Source organism: Sceloporus occidentalis, unplaced genomic scaffold (genome assembly GCF_023333645.1).
Source record: "Sceloporus occidentalis isolate IW3139 unplaced genomic scaffold, rSceOcc1.0.p SCAF_57, whole genome shotgun sequence".
Taxonomy (NCBI): Eukaryota; Metazoa; Chordata; class Lepidosauria; order Squamata; family Phrynosomatidae; genus Sceloporus; species Sceloporus occidentalis.
In genome coordinates, this window is record NW_028317037.1 from 3,663,723 (window position 1) to 3,676,032 (window position 12,310).

The 12,310-nt window shown below is 38.7% G+C and overlaps 1 protein-coding gene across 1 annotated transcript in view; it reads right to left on the bottom strand.

Moving 5' to 3' along the window:
- LOC149287725 (uncharacterized) overlaps positions 1-12,310 on the bottom strand; it is a 415,509-nt gene that overhangs the window by 36,229 nt on the left and 366,970 nt on the right. The gene's annotated exons all lie outside the window — the stretch shown is intronic.

Sequence of the window (12,310 nt, forward strand, 5' to 3'; positions counted from 1 at the left end):
AGTCTCTGAACTTGGCACAAGGGTAGCCCCATGTAGAGTGTGTTACAGAATTTGAGCCGAGAGGTGACCAGCACATGTACTACAGTTTCAAGGTCTCCCTGCTCCAGGAAGCGGCGCAGTTGGCGTATCAGCCGAAGCTGATAACAAGTGCTCCTGACTGTCGCATCCACTGAGCCGTCAGATGAAGTGATGATTCCAGGAGCACTCCCAAACTGCAGACAGAGTCTTTCAGGGGAAGTGTGACCCCATCCAGAACTGGCTGACATAACTCCATTCCCGGATTAGAGTTCCCTATTACAAGTAACTTCGTTTTACCTGGATTCAATTTGACTACGTTGGGACAGCAGGGTGAATGGAAGGGGAGAGAGATATTTGTCAGGCTCCTAATTGCAGCCCCTCTTGCAACACAAAAGGCAGTACTTTGAAAAAGGAACAGCTTGTATTGAAGAAGATACATGCAATAGAAGTGACTTTTTTTGTCAGTAATGAAAGTATACACATATCACTTTTATAACCATATCAATTAACCCTACCCCATTAACCAATAAAGCTAATTAATTGGATAGCCTGTTCCCGCGCAGTTCTTCCATCCAGGATTCATGATTAACTCTCTCTCTCTCTCTCTCTCTCTATATATATATATATATATATATATAAAATATGAAACCCCATCAATCCCAATCTAGTATGATACTGTATAAAAATATAATAAGCATAAACCCATAACAACATAATACAATATAAAAATACCAATAACTCTCTAGGTTCCCTCTCCTTTTACAGAGACCAGTCTTTTAAACCCAAGCCTCTGTTAGAAGGATGATTCCCACACATTCCAATCCTAGCAAACAATCACATTCTTTAGCCATGATCTCCCTACCTCTTCCTAGCATTTTCTATTAAAGCACATATTATAACATATTATTTTAACCCACAATAAACCCAATCTATTTTAACTCTGATTTAAACCTAAACCTATAACCCTTATGGCATGAATCCCAGATGAATAAATGAATAAATGCATGAATCAAGGGGTTCATGACATATTGCGACCTCAGGCTGATGCTCCTTGCCTGCAGCCATGAGATGGGACCATTGTGAATTTAGGCTAATGCTGCTTACCTGAAGGTTTGAGACATGACCATTGCAACCTGAGGCTGATGCTTCTTGCCTGAAACATTGAGATTGGCCCATTGTGACTTCAGTCTGATTCTCTTTGGATGAAGGATTGAGACGGTACTATTGTGACTTCAGACTGGTGCTGTATACCTGAAGGATTGAGACTGGCCCATTGCGTGTCAGAAACAGTGTATAAGGGTTCTGTCATAAAGAGTAAAAACATTAGGCTTTATTATTAGAGTTAAAGTAGGAGTTATAGTTGTAGTTCATAGTAGGTAGTGTAGAGAGATGGGTTATAGAATAGCATGTAGAGGGAAATGTTAAAAAGACAGATGGAGTGGCTTTTAGATGAAGGAGGGCGTTTGGAGAGGGGCTGGGGTTGCAACTGGAGACTGGTTATCAAGGAGGAGCGAAGCTGGCTTGGGAACACCGCTCTTCAAGGTGAGGCTGTCTGGGAGAAGGGAAGGGAAGTATAGACAACCTTGGTATCTATGCAGCCTCCGCTTGTGTTGCTTAACTTGGGAATTGGGGGCTGGCTTAGGGAGGGGTTGAGCAAATTTCTTTGGATTTCAGACTTTGCAAAAAGGTGTTAATGGATGTTTCTGCCTGGATTCATCAATAAAGCTTCTTGTTTCAAATTAGTTTGATTTTTGGAGCACAGGACTGACTCTGGATCTCACATTGCAACTTCAGGCTGATGCCACTTGCATGAGAGATTGAGACTGTCCCATTGTGACCTCAGTCTGCTGCTCTTTACCTGAAGGATTGAGACAGGACTATTGTGATCTCACCCTGAGGTTCCTTGCCTGAAAGACTGAGATGGGACTATTATGACTTAAGGCTGGTGCTCCTTACCTGGACGATTGATACTGGTCCATTACGACCTCAGGCTAACACTCATTGCCTGAGAGATTGAGACTAGCGCACTGTGACTTCAGGCTGATGTTCCTTTCCTGAAAGACTGGGAATGGCTCATTGTGACCTCAGGCTGATTCTTGTTGCCTGAGAGATTGAGATGGGCTCATTGTGTCTTAAGACTGGTCCTCCTTACCTGAACGAATGAGACTGGCCCATTGCGATCTCAGACTGATACTCCTTATCTGCAGGACTGACACTAACTCATTGTGACTTCTGGCTGATCTTCCTTCCCTGAAGGATTAAGATGGGCTTATAGACTACAGGCAGGTGTTCCTTACCTGAAGGATTGAGCCTGGCCCATAGCGACCTCAGGATTATGATCCTTGCCTGAAGGATTGAGTCTCCCTCAAGGCAGATGTTCCTTACCTGAAGCATTGAGACTGTCCCATTGTGATCTCAGCCTGAGGCGCCTTTCCTGAAAGATTTTGACGGGACTATTATGAGTTCAGACACATGTTCCTTGCCTGAAGGATTGAGACTGGCCCATTGTGATCCTTACCTGAAGCATAGAGATTGTCACATTGTGATCTCAAAGTCATCCACTCCAACCCCCTTCTGCCATGCAGGAACTCTCAATCAAAGCATACCTGACAGATGACCATCCAGACTCTGTTTAAAGGCCTCCAAAGAAGGAGACTCCATCATTCTCCGTTGAGGGAGTGTGTTCCACTGTCAAACAGCCCTTTCTGTAAGGAAGTCCCTCCTAATGTTGAGGTGGAATCTCTTTTCCTGGAGCTTGCCTCCATTGCTCCAGGTCCTGTTCTCTGGAGCAGCAGGAAACAAGCTAGCTGCCTTCTCAATATGACATTCCTTAAAATATTTAAATAGGGCTATTATATCACCTCTTAACCTTCTCTTCTCCAGGCTAAACATCCCTAGTTTCCTAAGTAGTTCCTCATAGGGCATGGTTTCCAAATCCTGCACCACTTTAGTCGCCCTCCTTTGGACACGCTCCAGTTTTTCAATGTCCTTTTTGAATTGTGTTGCCCAGAACTGGACACAATATTCCAGGTGAGGCCTGAACAGAGCAGAATAGAGTGGCACTATTACTTCCCTTGATCTAGACACTATACTTCTATTGATGCAGCCTAACATCGCATTCGCCTTTTTAGCTGTCGCATCACACTGTTGACTCATGTTCAACTTGTGGTCTACTTGAACTCCTAGATCCCTTTCACACATAGTTTCATTCACTGGTTTGTCCCAGATCTAGTTATTCAGACAAAGCAAATCTTTTAGGAAAACTCAAGGGGAAAAACAAGATCAATTATCCTAGGTTTAGTTGCTTTTTTGGCACACACACACACACACACTAACATACTCAGCTGCATGCAATTGCAGGGTTTGTCCACTTTCTGTGTATGTTGATTTTGGATTAATGCTCAACCTGTCTGAAAACGATCCCACTTTTGTGATTTTAAATCCCCTTTCTGCACAGGATTTGGCCGGTTCCCTCCCGTGTGATAAACTCCTAGGAACTGGAAGGGCAACTATGAACTAAGTATACAAAATCTGCCCCGAAGTCATGTCCGGTGGTCACCATTTCCTTTGGCTAAAAACAAGTGATGGAGAAAAGCTTTGGACCATAGACCTTTGGGCCATCATCAGCTTCTCCATCTTTAGACTTGACTGAAGTGTTCTAAACTAGTCTGGATAGTAAACCTACTAAAAATCTCATATCTGGATTTGAGGTTTCAATATTTTGGTATCTCAGGAAGGAGATGGGGAGAGACTTGCATGTTTGTTTTTAAATTACATGTCATAATTCAAAACTCTCTCCCACTCTGTCCCGGTTTTTTAAAAATTTATTTTATGGAGCTTCCGGTTGGTGATGGCGCCGAAAAGAGCAAACTTTTAGCGTCCTGCTGAGAGCTGCTCACACAGCGTGGTAAGAGCTGTCAAAAAGACACAGGAGACAGCCGATTTTTGCATCCCTGCGGAGGGGAAACGCGGACGGGTCCGACAGGGGTCAGATTCCCACTTCAAAGGCAGGATAAACATCTAAATTGCCAAGAGAAGTGGAGGAGACCGAAGGACAAACCACGACCACGCTGATGCCGCCATTGGGCTCACAGACGCAGCCAACTATAAGTGAACGGTAATCCACAGCAATCATGAAAACCTTGAAGCTGATACATTTACTTTCAACTGTAAAAATTGCCTGAGACATTTTTGCAATTTGATACATCTTTATTTCTTGAATACACGAACTGGACTAAAAATACCAGGATACCATACACTGAATTGTCTATAATAGAGAGAAATAAGGATTTGCAGAAAGAAAAGAGTGTTTTGGAAGCTTTAGACAGAGCAGACTGAGAAAGATAGAGATTAAAAAGAGGAAAAAGGAAAACTACTGAAGCCTGCAAAGGATTAGAATACAAGGACGTGCTCAAAAACGTGGAGGACGTGGAGGACAATTAGAGATCTGAATTGAGGAAATAGAGGACTGTAAAAAGCGAAGGGCTGCTGGAACCAAAAAGGGAACAGAGTCTGAGATTGGGACGGTGAAAGCGGAGAAAGGAGAAGTTTAAGAGGACTGACAGACCAATTGAAGAGAGTGTAAGGGGAACAACGTGGAGGTGAACTGGAGAGGCCTGAGTGGAGAGAAGAGTAAGAGAAGCAGAGAGAGACGAGTGGAGGGACTGGAGAGGGACAAGGAGACAAGGACGGTGCGAGTGGTGGAGAGACGGAACGTGAGGTGCAGAGAGGCCTGGGGAAAGCAAGGTGCCTGACCGGCGAATGCGAGGAGGAGACGGCGAGTGGAGTGGAGAGGCCTGAGAGTTGGAGAGTGCGGAGGAAAGACAGGGTTGGAGATAGAGGGACAGGACTGGAGGACGCAAAGGAGAGACAGAAGGCAGAAAACAGAGAGGCCCGAGAGGAGTGAGGAGCCTGGACTGGAGAACGACAGAGAACGCAGAAGATACGAAGAAAGAGGCCGGTTTGGAGGGAAGTGGGGAGAAGGCTGGGCAGGGAGAAGCAGAGGAGTCTTGGAGGGAGGGGAGCAAAGAGGATTGAGAGAGAAAAGAGGGGAGTGGGCTGGACGGCGTGAAAGACATCCAGAGAGTGAAGAGCAGTGAGAACTGTGAGGGAGGGAAGGGCTGGGTGGAGAGGAGAGAAAGGCTGGGGAGCGTGGAGAGGAATTAGAAGACTGAGAGGGAGAGGCTTGAGGGGAAAAGCAGAGAGTAAAACGGAGAACAGTTTAAACTTCAAACAAAGCCTGCATAAAAGGGGGAAGAGGGACTGAAGAAGTTGGTGGAGTGAATAGTTGGGAAGGGTTTGAAAGCGGGTGTGATATAAATTGTATCCTGTAAATTGTATTTACCCATCTTATTTCCTGCACTCCATTTTCTTGTAAAGACCATTCCCCTTTAAAACACTAACAGGAAGAGAAAGCGAGGAAAAGGCTGAACAAAGATTAAGGAAGAGACCAGTGAAGCAAAGGAAAAAGGAAACTTAGTTCAGCAGCGACCCCTGGTGGCGTGAAGGTGCAAGTACAGAAAATAAGTAAGGACTTAAATAGGGGGGAAAAAAATAGAGAGGGAATTGATAGATACTGTAGGGTAGAAGTCCTCCACTGAATCAAAGAGTTTGCTGAGTAAGTAAAAGCTAACAAGAGAAGATGTCCACAGGAACAAGACAACAACAACTAAAACTACAACAACAGCAACAGCAACTTCAAATACAAAGAAGGCCATCTCTGGAGCTTCCAAAAATTCAAGATGCAAACACATTGTTATTGGAGGAAATGAGATTAATAAGACAGGACATGAAAAGGGATAAGGAGGATCTGAAAATGGATATGAAGAGGGACAAGGAAGACTTGAAACAGGACATGGAAAGAATGAAGACAGAAATAAAACAAGGAATCAGAACAGAGATAGGAGAGATTAATCAAGCAATTAAATCAATTGTTTCAGATGTAAGACAGGTTAAAACAAAAGTGAAAGTCATGGAAAAGAAAAATCAGGAACTGGAAGATAAACTAAAACAAGAAATAGAAAAAAGGAAAGAGATGCAAGAGGAGAGGAATATATGGGAACAGAAGACGAGGGAGAGATGTTTGAAAATCAGAGGGTTGCCAGAAATAGAAGGTGAAAAAATCTTTGAAAATATGACGGAAATTCTAGCAGAATTCATTGGAAAAGACAAAGAATCGATGGAAATGGAACTGGACAAAGTCTTTCGCGTGAACTCTTGGGTGGCAAAGCAGAAGCAGCTCCCTAGGGACATTGTTATTTATTTCGTGAGGACCCAAATGAAAGAAACGATACTACAAAGATATTTCGAAGCTAAGCTTGTTGTTGATGAGGTGGAACTTCAAATACTGAAAGATGTCCCAGGTGCAATTTTGAGGAAACGGAGAGATTACGCTTTTCTGACAAAAACACTGCGAGAGAATGAAATCCGATATAGATGGGAGGTACCAGAAGGGATTTCGTTTCGTTACAGACAAAAAAGAGTCAGAATTACAACACTATTGGAAGCTAAAGAATTTTTGGAAGACCTAGCAAAAGATAAAGAACAAGAAGAGGAGGAAGATAATAAAGGAGGGAAACCAATTCGAAGACAAATTTACTGACAGGAGAAGAAGCGAAAGAACCGGAAGCAGAGGCTTTAAGCTCAGAAGAAAACGGGGTAGAAGATGGATAGTTGTATGAAAATAATATCGTGGAACATAAAAGGACTTAACAGTCCACAGAAGAGAAGGAAAGTATATCATTATCTGGGCAAATTAAAAAGTGATATAATATGTTTGCAGGAAACCAAAATAAAAAAAACAGAAGAAAAATATTTAATTTGTAATAAATTAGGAAAAGAATATGTAGCAAGTGGGGACAAGAGAAAAAAAGGAGTAGTGATATATATTAAGGAAAAAATAAAAGCCACTGAAATATTTAAAGACCAGAAAGGACAATATTTAGGGTTAGAAATAAACTGCCAACAGGGAAAAATTCTAATCGTGGGGGTTTATGCACCAACAGAAAATAGAGAAAATTTCTTTCAAAATTTAAAAAAAAGGATAGACCAATTGGACTATTAAAATATGATTCTGTTAGGGGATTGGAATGGGGTAATAGATCCACAACAAGACAGGAGATCAGACAAATTAATAAAAAAGAATCAGGGCAAATTACCCAAGACTTTTTTTGACATGAAAGATAATTTGGCACTAATGGATATCTGGAGAGAAAAAGCGGGTACACAAAAGGATTTTACTTTCTATTCGGACTGTCACAAATCGTGGTCTAGGATTGATATGTTTCTTATTACATCAACATTGACGCCTAGAGTTAATAAAGTAGATATACTCCCAAGATTAATTTCAGACCACTGCCCTATATCTCTGGAAATGAAAGGAAGCCACAAAGATTTCAATTGGAGATTAGACGAAAATTTATTAAAGGATGAAAAGGTATTAAAACAGGCTAAAGAAAATTTAGAATGGTTTTTTAAACTCAATTTAAATAACGAGGTAGAAACAAGGACAGTGTGGGATGCCTCCAAAGCATACATGAGGGGATTCTTTATTCAAAAAAGCATTGAAAAGAGGAAAAAAAGAGGCGCTAAAATGGATATGGTCTTACAAGAAATAAAGGAAAAAGAAAAAATACTCAAAAAGGACCCAAATAATAAAAAAAATAATAGGAGAAATAGCCAAACTTCAAAAACAAATCTCAGTAATTATGGTAGAGGAGATGGAAATTAAAATAAGATTTACAAAACAGAAATATTTTGAATTTGGAAATAAACCTGGAAAGTGGCTGGCTTGGAAATTAAAAAAAAGAAAGGAACAAAATACAATTTGGAAGATTAAGGAGGGTGGAAAAATACATACAGAACAAAATCAAATCAAGAAAGCATTTCAAAAATATTACGAAAAATTATTTTCAAAAAAAGAGATAAACAAGGACGATTTGGATACATTCCTGAAAAAAGAGACAGTAAATCAGATTAAGGAGGAAGAAAGGGAAGGGCTAAACAGGGAGATAACGGTAAAAGAAATTATGGATATGATTAATAAGATGAAAAAAGGGAAGTCACCTGGAACAGACGGACTGCCGGCTATATACTATCAGAAATTAGGGGAGAAATTAATAGGACCACTCCAAATTGTAATGAACGAAATCTTGCAAAAGGGAATACCAGAGACATGGAAAACATCATATATAACCTTAATTCCAAAAGAAGAAAAAAATCTAGAGGATGTTAGAAATTACAGGCCAATATCTCTTTTAAATTCGGACTACAAAATTTTTACAGGAATCTTAGCAGAAAGGTTAAAAAAAGTATTGGGTAATTGGATTAATAGGGATCAATCGGGCTTCTTACCAAAAAGACAAATAAAAGACAATATTAGAACTATTATAGACATAGTTGAGTATTATGAAAAAAGAAAGGACAGGCAAGCAATTTTAGTCTTTCTGGACGCCGAAAAGGCTTTCGACAACCTAAATTGGGAATATATGATTAGCGTGTTAAAAGAAATGAAATTGGGGAAAAACTTTATAAATTGGGTACAAGCAATATATAAGGAGCAAAATGCAAAAATTTTAATTAACGGACAAAAATCTAAAATAATCAAAATTGAAAAAGGAACCAGGCAGGGTTGCCCACTTTCACCTCTACTCTTTATTATAGCGTTAGAGATATTGAATAATAAAATTAGGAAAAACAAAAAAATCACTGGGGTAAAAGTTAAAAATTCGGAATTTAAACTAAAGGCATATGCAGATGACCTAGTCTTGACATTATCGAATCCCTCGGAAACAATACCTTTAGTATTCAACACTATTAGAGAATTTGGCGAATTGGCGGGCTTTAAAATCAACAAAAATAAAACAAATATATTGGCATTGAACATGACTAAAAAAGATAAAGAAGAAATTCAAAGAATATCGGGATGTGAAATAAAAGAGAAAATCAGATATTTGGGAATACAAATTACAAGAAAAAACTCAGACCTTTTCAAAAATAATTACGAACAATTGTGGAAAGAGATAAAAAAAGATTTGAAACAATGGAATAATTTAAATGTGTCTTGGTTAGGCAGGATTGCGACTATACAAATGAATGTAACCCCTAAATTACTTTTTTTATTTCAGAATATCCCAATAATTATAAATGATAAACACTTCAAAACATGGGAGAAGGACATATCTAATTTCATTTGGAACAACAGAAAGCCAAGAGTCAAATTGAAAGTCTTGCAAGATAGAAAAGAAAAAGGAGGACTAGGATTGCCAAACTTCAGGATATATTACTACGCATGTTGTCTTAATTGGATAAAAGATTGGATACAAATCAAAAATCATGAATTATTAGAACTAGAGGGATTCGATAATGTCTACGGGTGGCATGGATATTTAATTTATGACAAAATTAAAGTAAATCAAAATTTTAACAATCATCTGGTAAGAAAATCTTTATTTAAAATTTGGACAAAATATAAGCCCCACATTATACAAAAAATTCCTAGATGGACGTCAATTAACGAAGCTTTTTTTAGGAGAGAAAAAATGAAAAAAGAAGATTGGATATCATATGAAGATTTACTAAAAAAGGAGGTAGGACAATATAAATTAAAAACGATGGAAGAACTACTAGCAGAAGGCCTGAAATGTAATTGGTTCCTTTATATGCAAATGGGGGCAAGATATAAATTAGACTCCAAATTATCACAAATTGAAATGGAAGAGACGCAATTGGCAAAGACAATAATCTATGATGATGAACATAAAATATCCAAATTATACAAACTACTATTAGATCTGGAAATGGAAAATGAAACAATAAAACACTATATGATAACTTGAGCACAAGATATCGGCAGGCCAATAATGCTAGATGATTGGGAGAAAAATTGGAACAAAAGAATAAAATATACACTCTGTGTTGATATAAAGGAGAATTACTATAAAATGCAATATAAATGGTACCTCACACCAGAGAAAATATGTAAGATAAACAAAGAGCAGAGGCTAGAATGTTGGAACTGTAAAGAAAATGTAGGATCATTCAAACACATGTGGTGGGATTGTGAGAGAGCAAAAAAATTCTGGAAACAAATACATCTGGAAATCGAGAAAATATTAAATATTAAAATAAAGAAGGATATATTGTTATTTTTGTTGGGAATAATAGCAGATGAGCATATTGAAAGACAGTATGGGAAACTGATATTCTATTTGATAACTGCGGCAAGAATGGTCTTTGCAAGGAAATGGAAATGTAAAGAAAACCCAACAGTGGAGGAATGGTACGACAAGATTTACGATATGATGATTGTGGATAAATTGACATGTTTACTTAGGAATGATTTTGCTAATAGAGCGGAAGAGCAATGGGAACCAATTATGAAATATTTATCAGAGAAGGGGAAAAAATGAAATCTGCTCAAGATGTGTATGATGTATTTAGGATTGTTAAGAAGATGCTAAAGTGCTAAGGAAAAAAGATGTTATGAATATACTGGTAATTGTAAAAGTAAAATAATGTTAAGAACTCAATAAAAGTTACTAAGATAATAGTACACTAAGGAAAGATATCAAAAGTATAAACAATACTATTTATATATTTACACATGTAAGAAAGACATAGAAGATTTAATTAAAAGAAAAGTAAGTAACTTTTGTAAAGAAATATAAGAATAAGTAAAGGAAAGTCATAATATGTGAAATATTATAAATATTCAGCTTAAAGGACGGGAAGGTCATGTTTTAAATGTGTATGGTTGTGTATGGTCCTTTTTTTCCTATTTCTCTCTTTATTTTTTGACTTAGTTCAGTTTTTTGTGTGTATACTTTAGTATAAGTTATTAGGCATTATGTATAGTGTAATATAGAATGTGTTGTGTTGAGGTTATTTTTATTTTTATTTTTATTTTTATTTTATTTTATTTATTTTTTGAATTTTGCTTTCTCTTGTTTTTATGTTTAATTTGTATGAGAGTTAATGGTGTTTTGTGTTGTAAATAATTGTATTTGATTTTAATAATAAAATTTAATAATTCTAAAAAAAAAAAAGCATGTGTGGGAAATTTTAGAAAGACAGAACAGCGCTCTTCACGGTGCGACTGTCTGGGAGAAGGGAAGGGAAGTATAGACAACCTTGGTATCTATGAAACCTCCGCTTGTGTTGCTTTAGCTTGGGAATTGGGGGCTGGCTAGTTGAGCAAGTTCCTTTGGACTTCAGACTTTGCAAAAAGGTGTTAATGGATGTTTCTGCCTAGATTCATTAATAAAGCTTCTTTTGTTTCAAATGAGTTTGATTTTTTGAGCACAGGACTGACTCTAGATCTCACATTGCAACTTCAGGCTGATGGCCCTTGCCTGAGAGATTGAGACTGTCCCATTGTGACCTCAGTCTGCTGCTCCTTACCTGAAGGATTGAGACAGGACTGTTGTGATCTCACCCTGAAGTTCCTTGCCTGAAAGACTGAGATGGGACTATTATGATTTAAGGCTGGTTCTCCTTACCTGCAGGAATAAGATGGGACACTTATCACTCCAGACCTGGTGGATTGATACTGGTCCATTATGACCTCGGGTTGACGCTCAATGCCCGAAAGATCGAGACTGGTGCAGTGTGACTTCAGGCTGTTGCTCCTTTCCTGATGGATTGAGAAAGTACTATTGTGACTTCAGGCTGATGCTTCTTTCCTGAAAGACTAGGAATGGCTCATTGTGACCTCAGGCTGATTCTTGTTGCCTGAGAGATTGAGATGGGCTCATTGTGACTTCAGGTTGGTCCTCCTTACCTGAACAAATGAGACTGGCCCATTGCGATCTCAGAGTGATGCTCCTTATCTGAAGGAGTGACACTAACTCATTGTGATCTTGGCCTGATGTTCCTTCCCTGAAGGATTAAGATGGGCTTATTCACTTCAGGCAGGTGTTCCTTACCTGAAGGATTGAACCTGGCCCATAGCAACCTCAGAGTTATGATCCTTGCCTGAAGCATTGAGACTGTCCCATTGTGATCTCAGCCTGAGGTGCCTTTCCTGAAAGATTGTGACAGGACTATTATGAGTTCAGGCTCTTTACCTGAAGGATTGAGACAGGACTGTTGTGATCCTTACCAGAAGCATTGAGACTGTCCCATTGTGATCTCAGAATCATAGACTCATAGTTTAAGGAGAGAACTGAAACAGGACGTGAAATCTGAATTGAAGACAGAATTAAGAGAAATCAAACTATCTCTGGAGGAAGTCGCTAAAGAAATAAGTCAAGTTACCACAAGAATTGACAAATTGGAAGAAAAGTCTCAAATA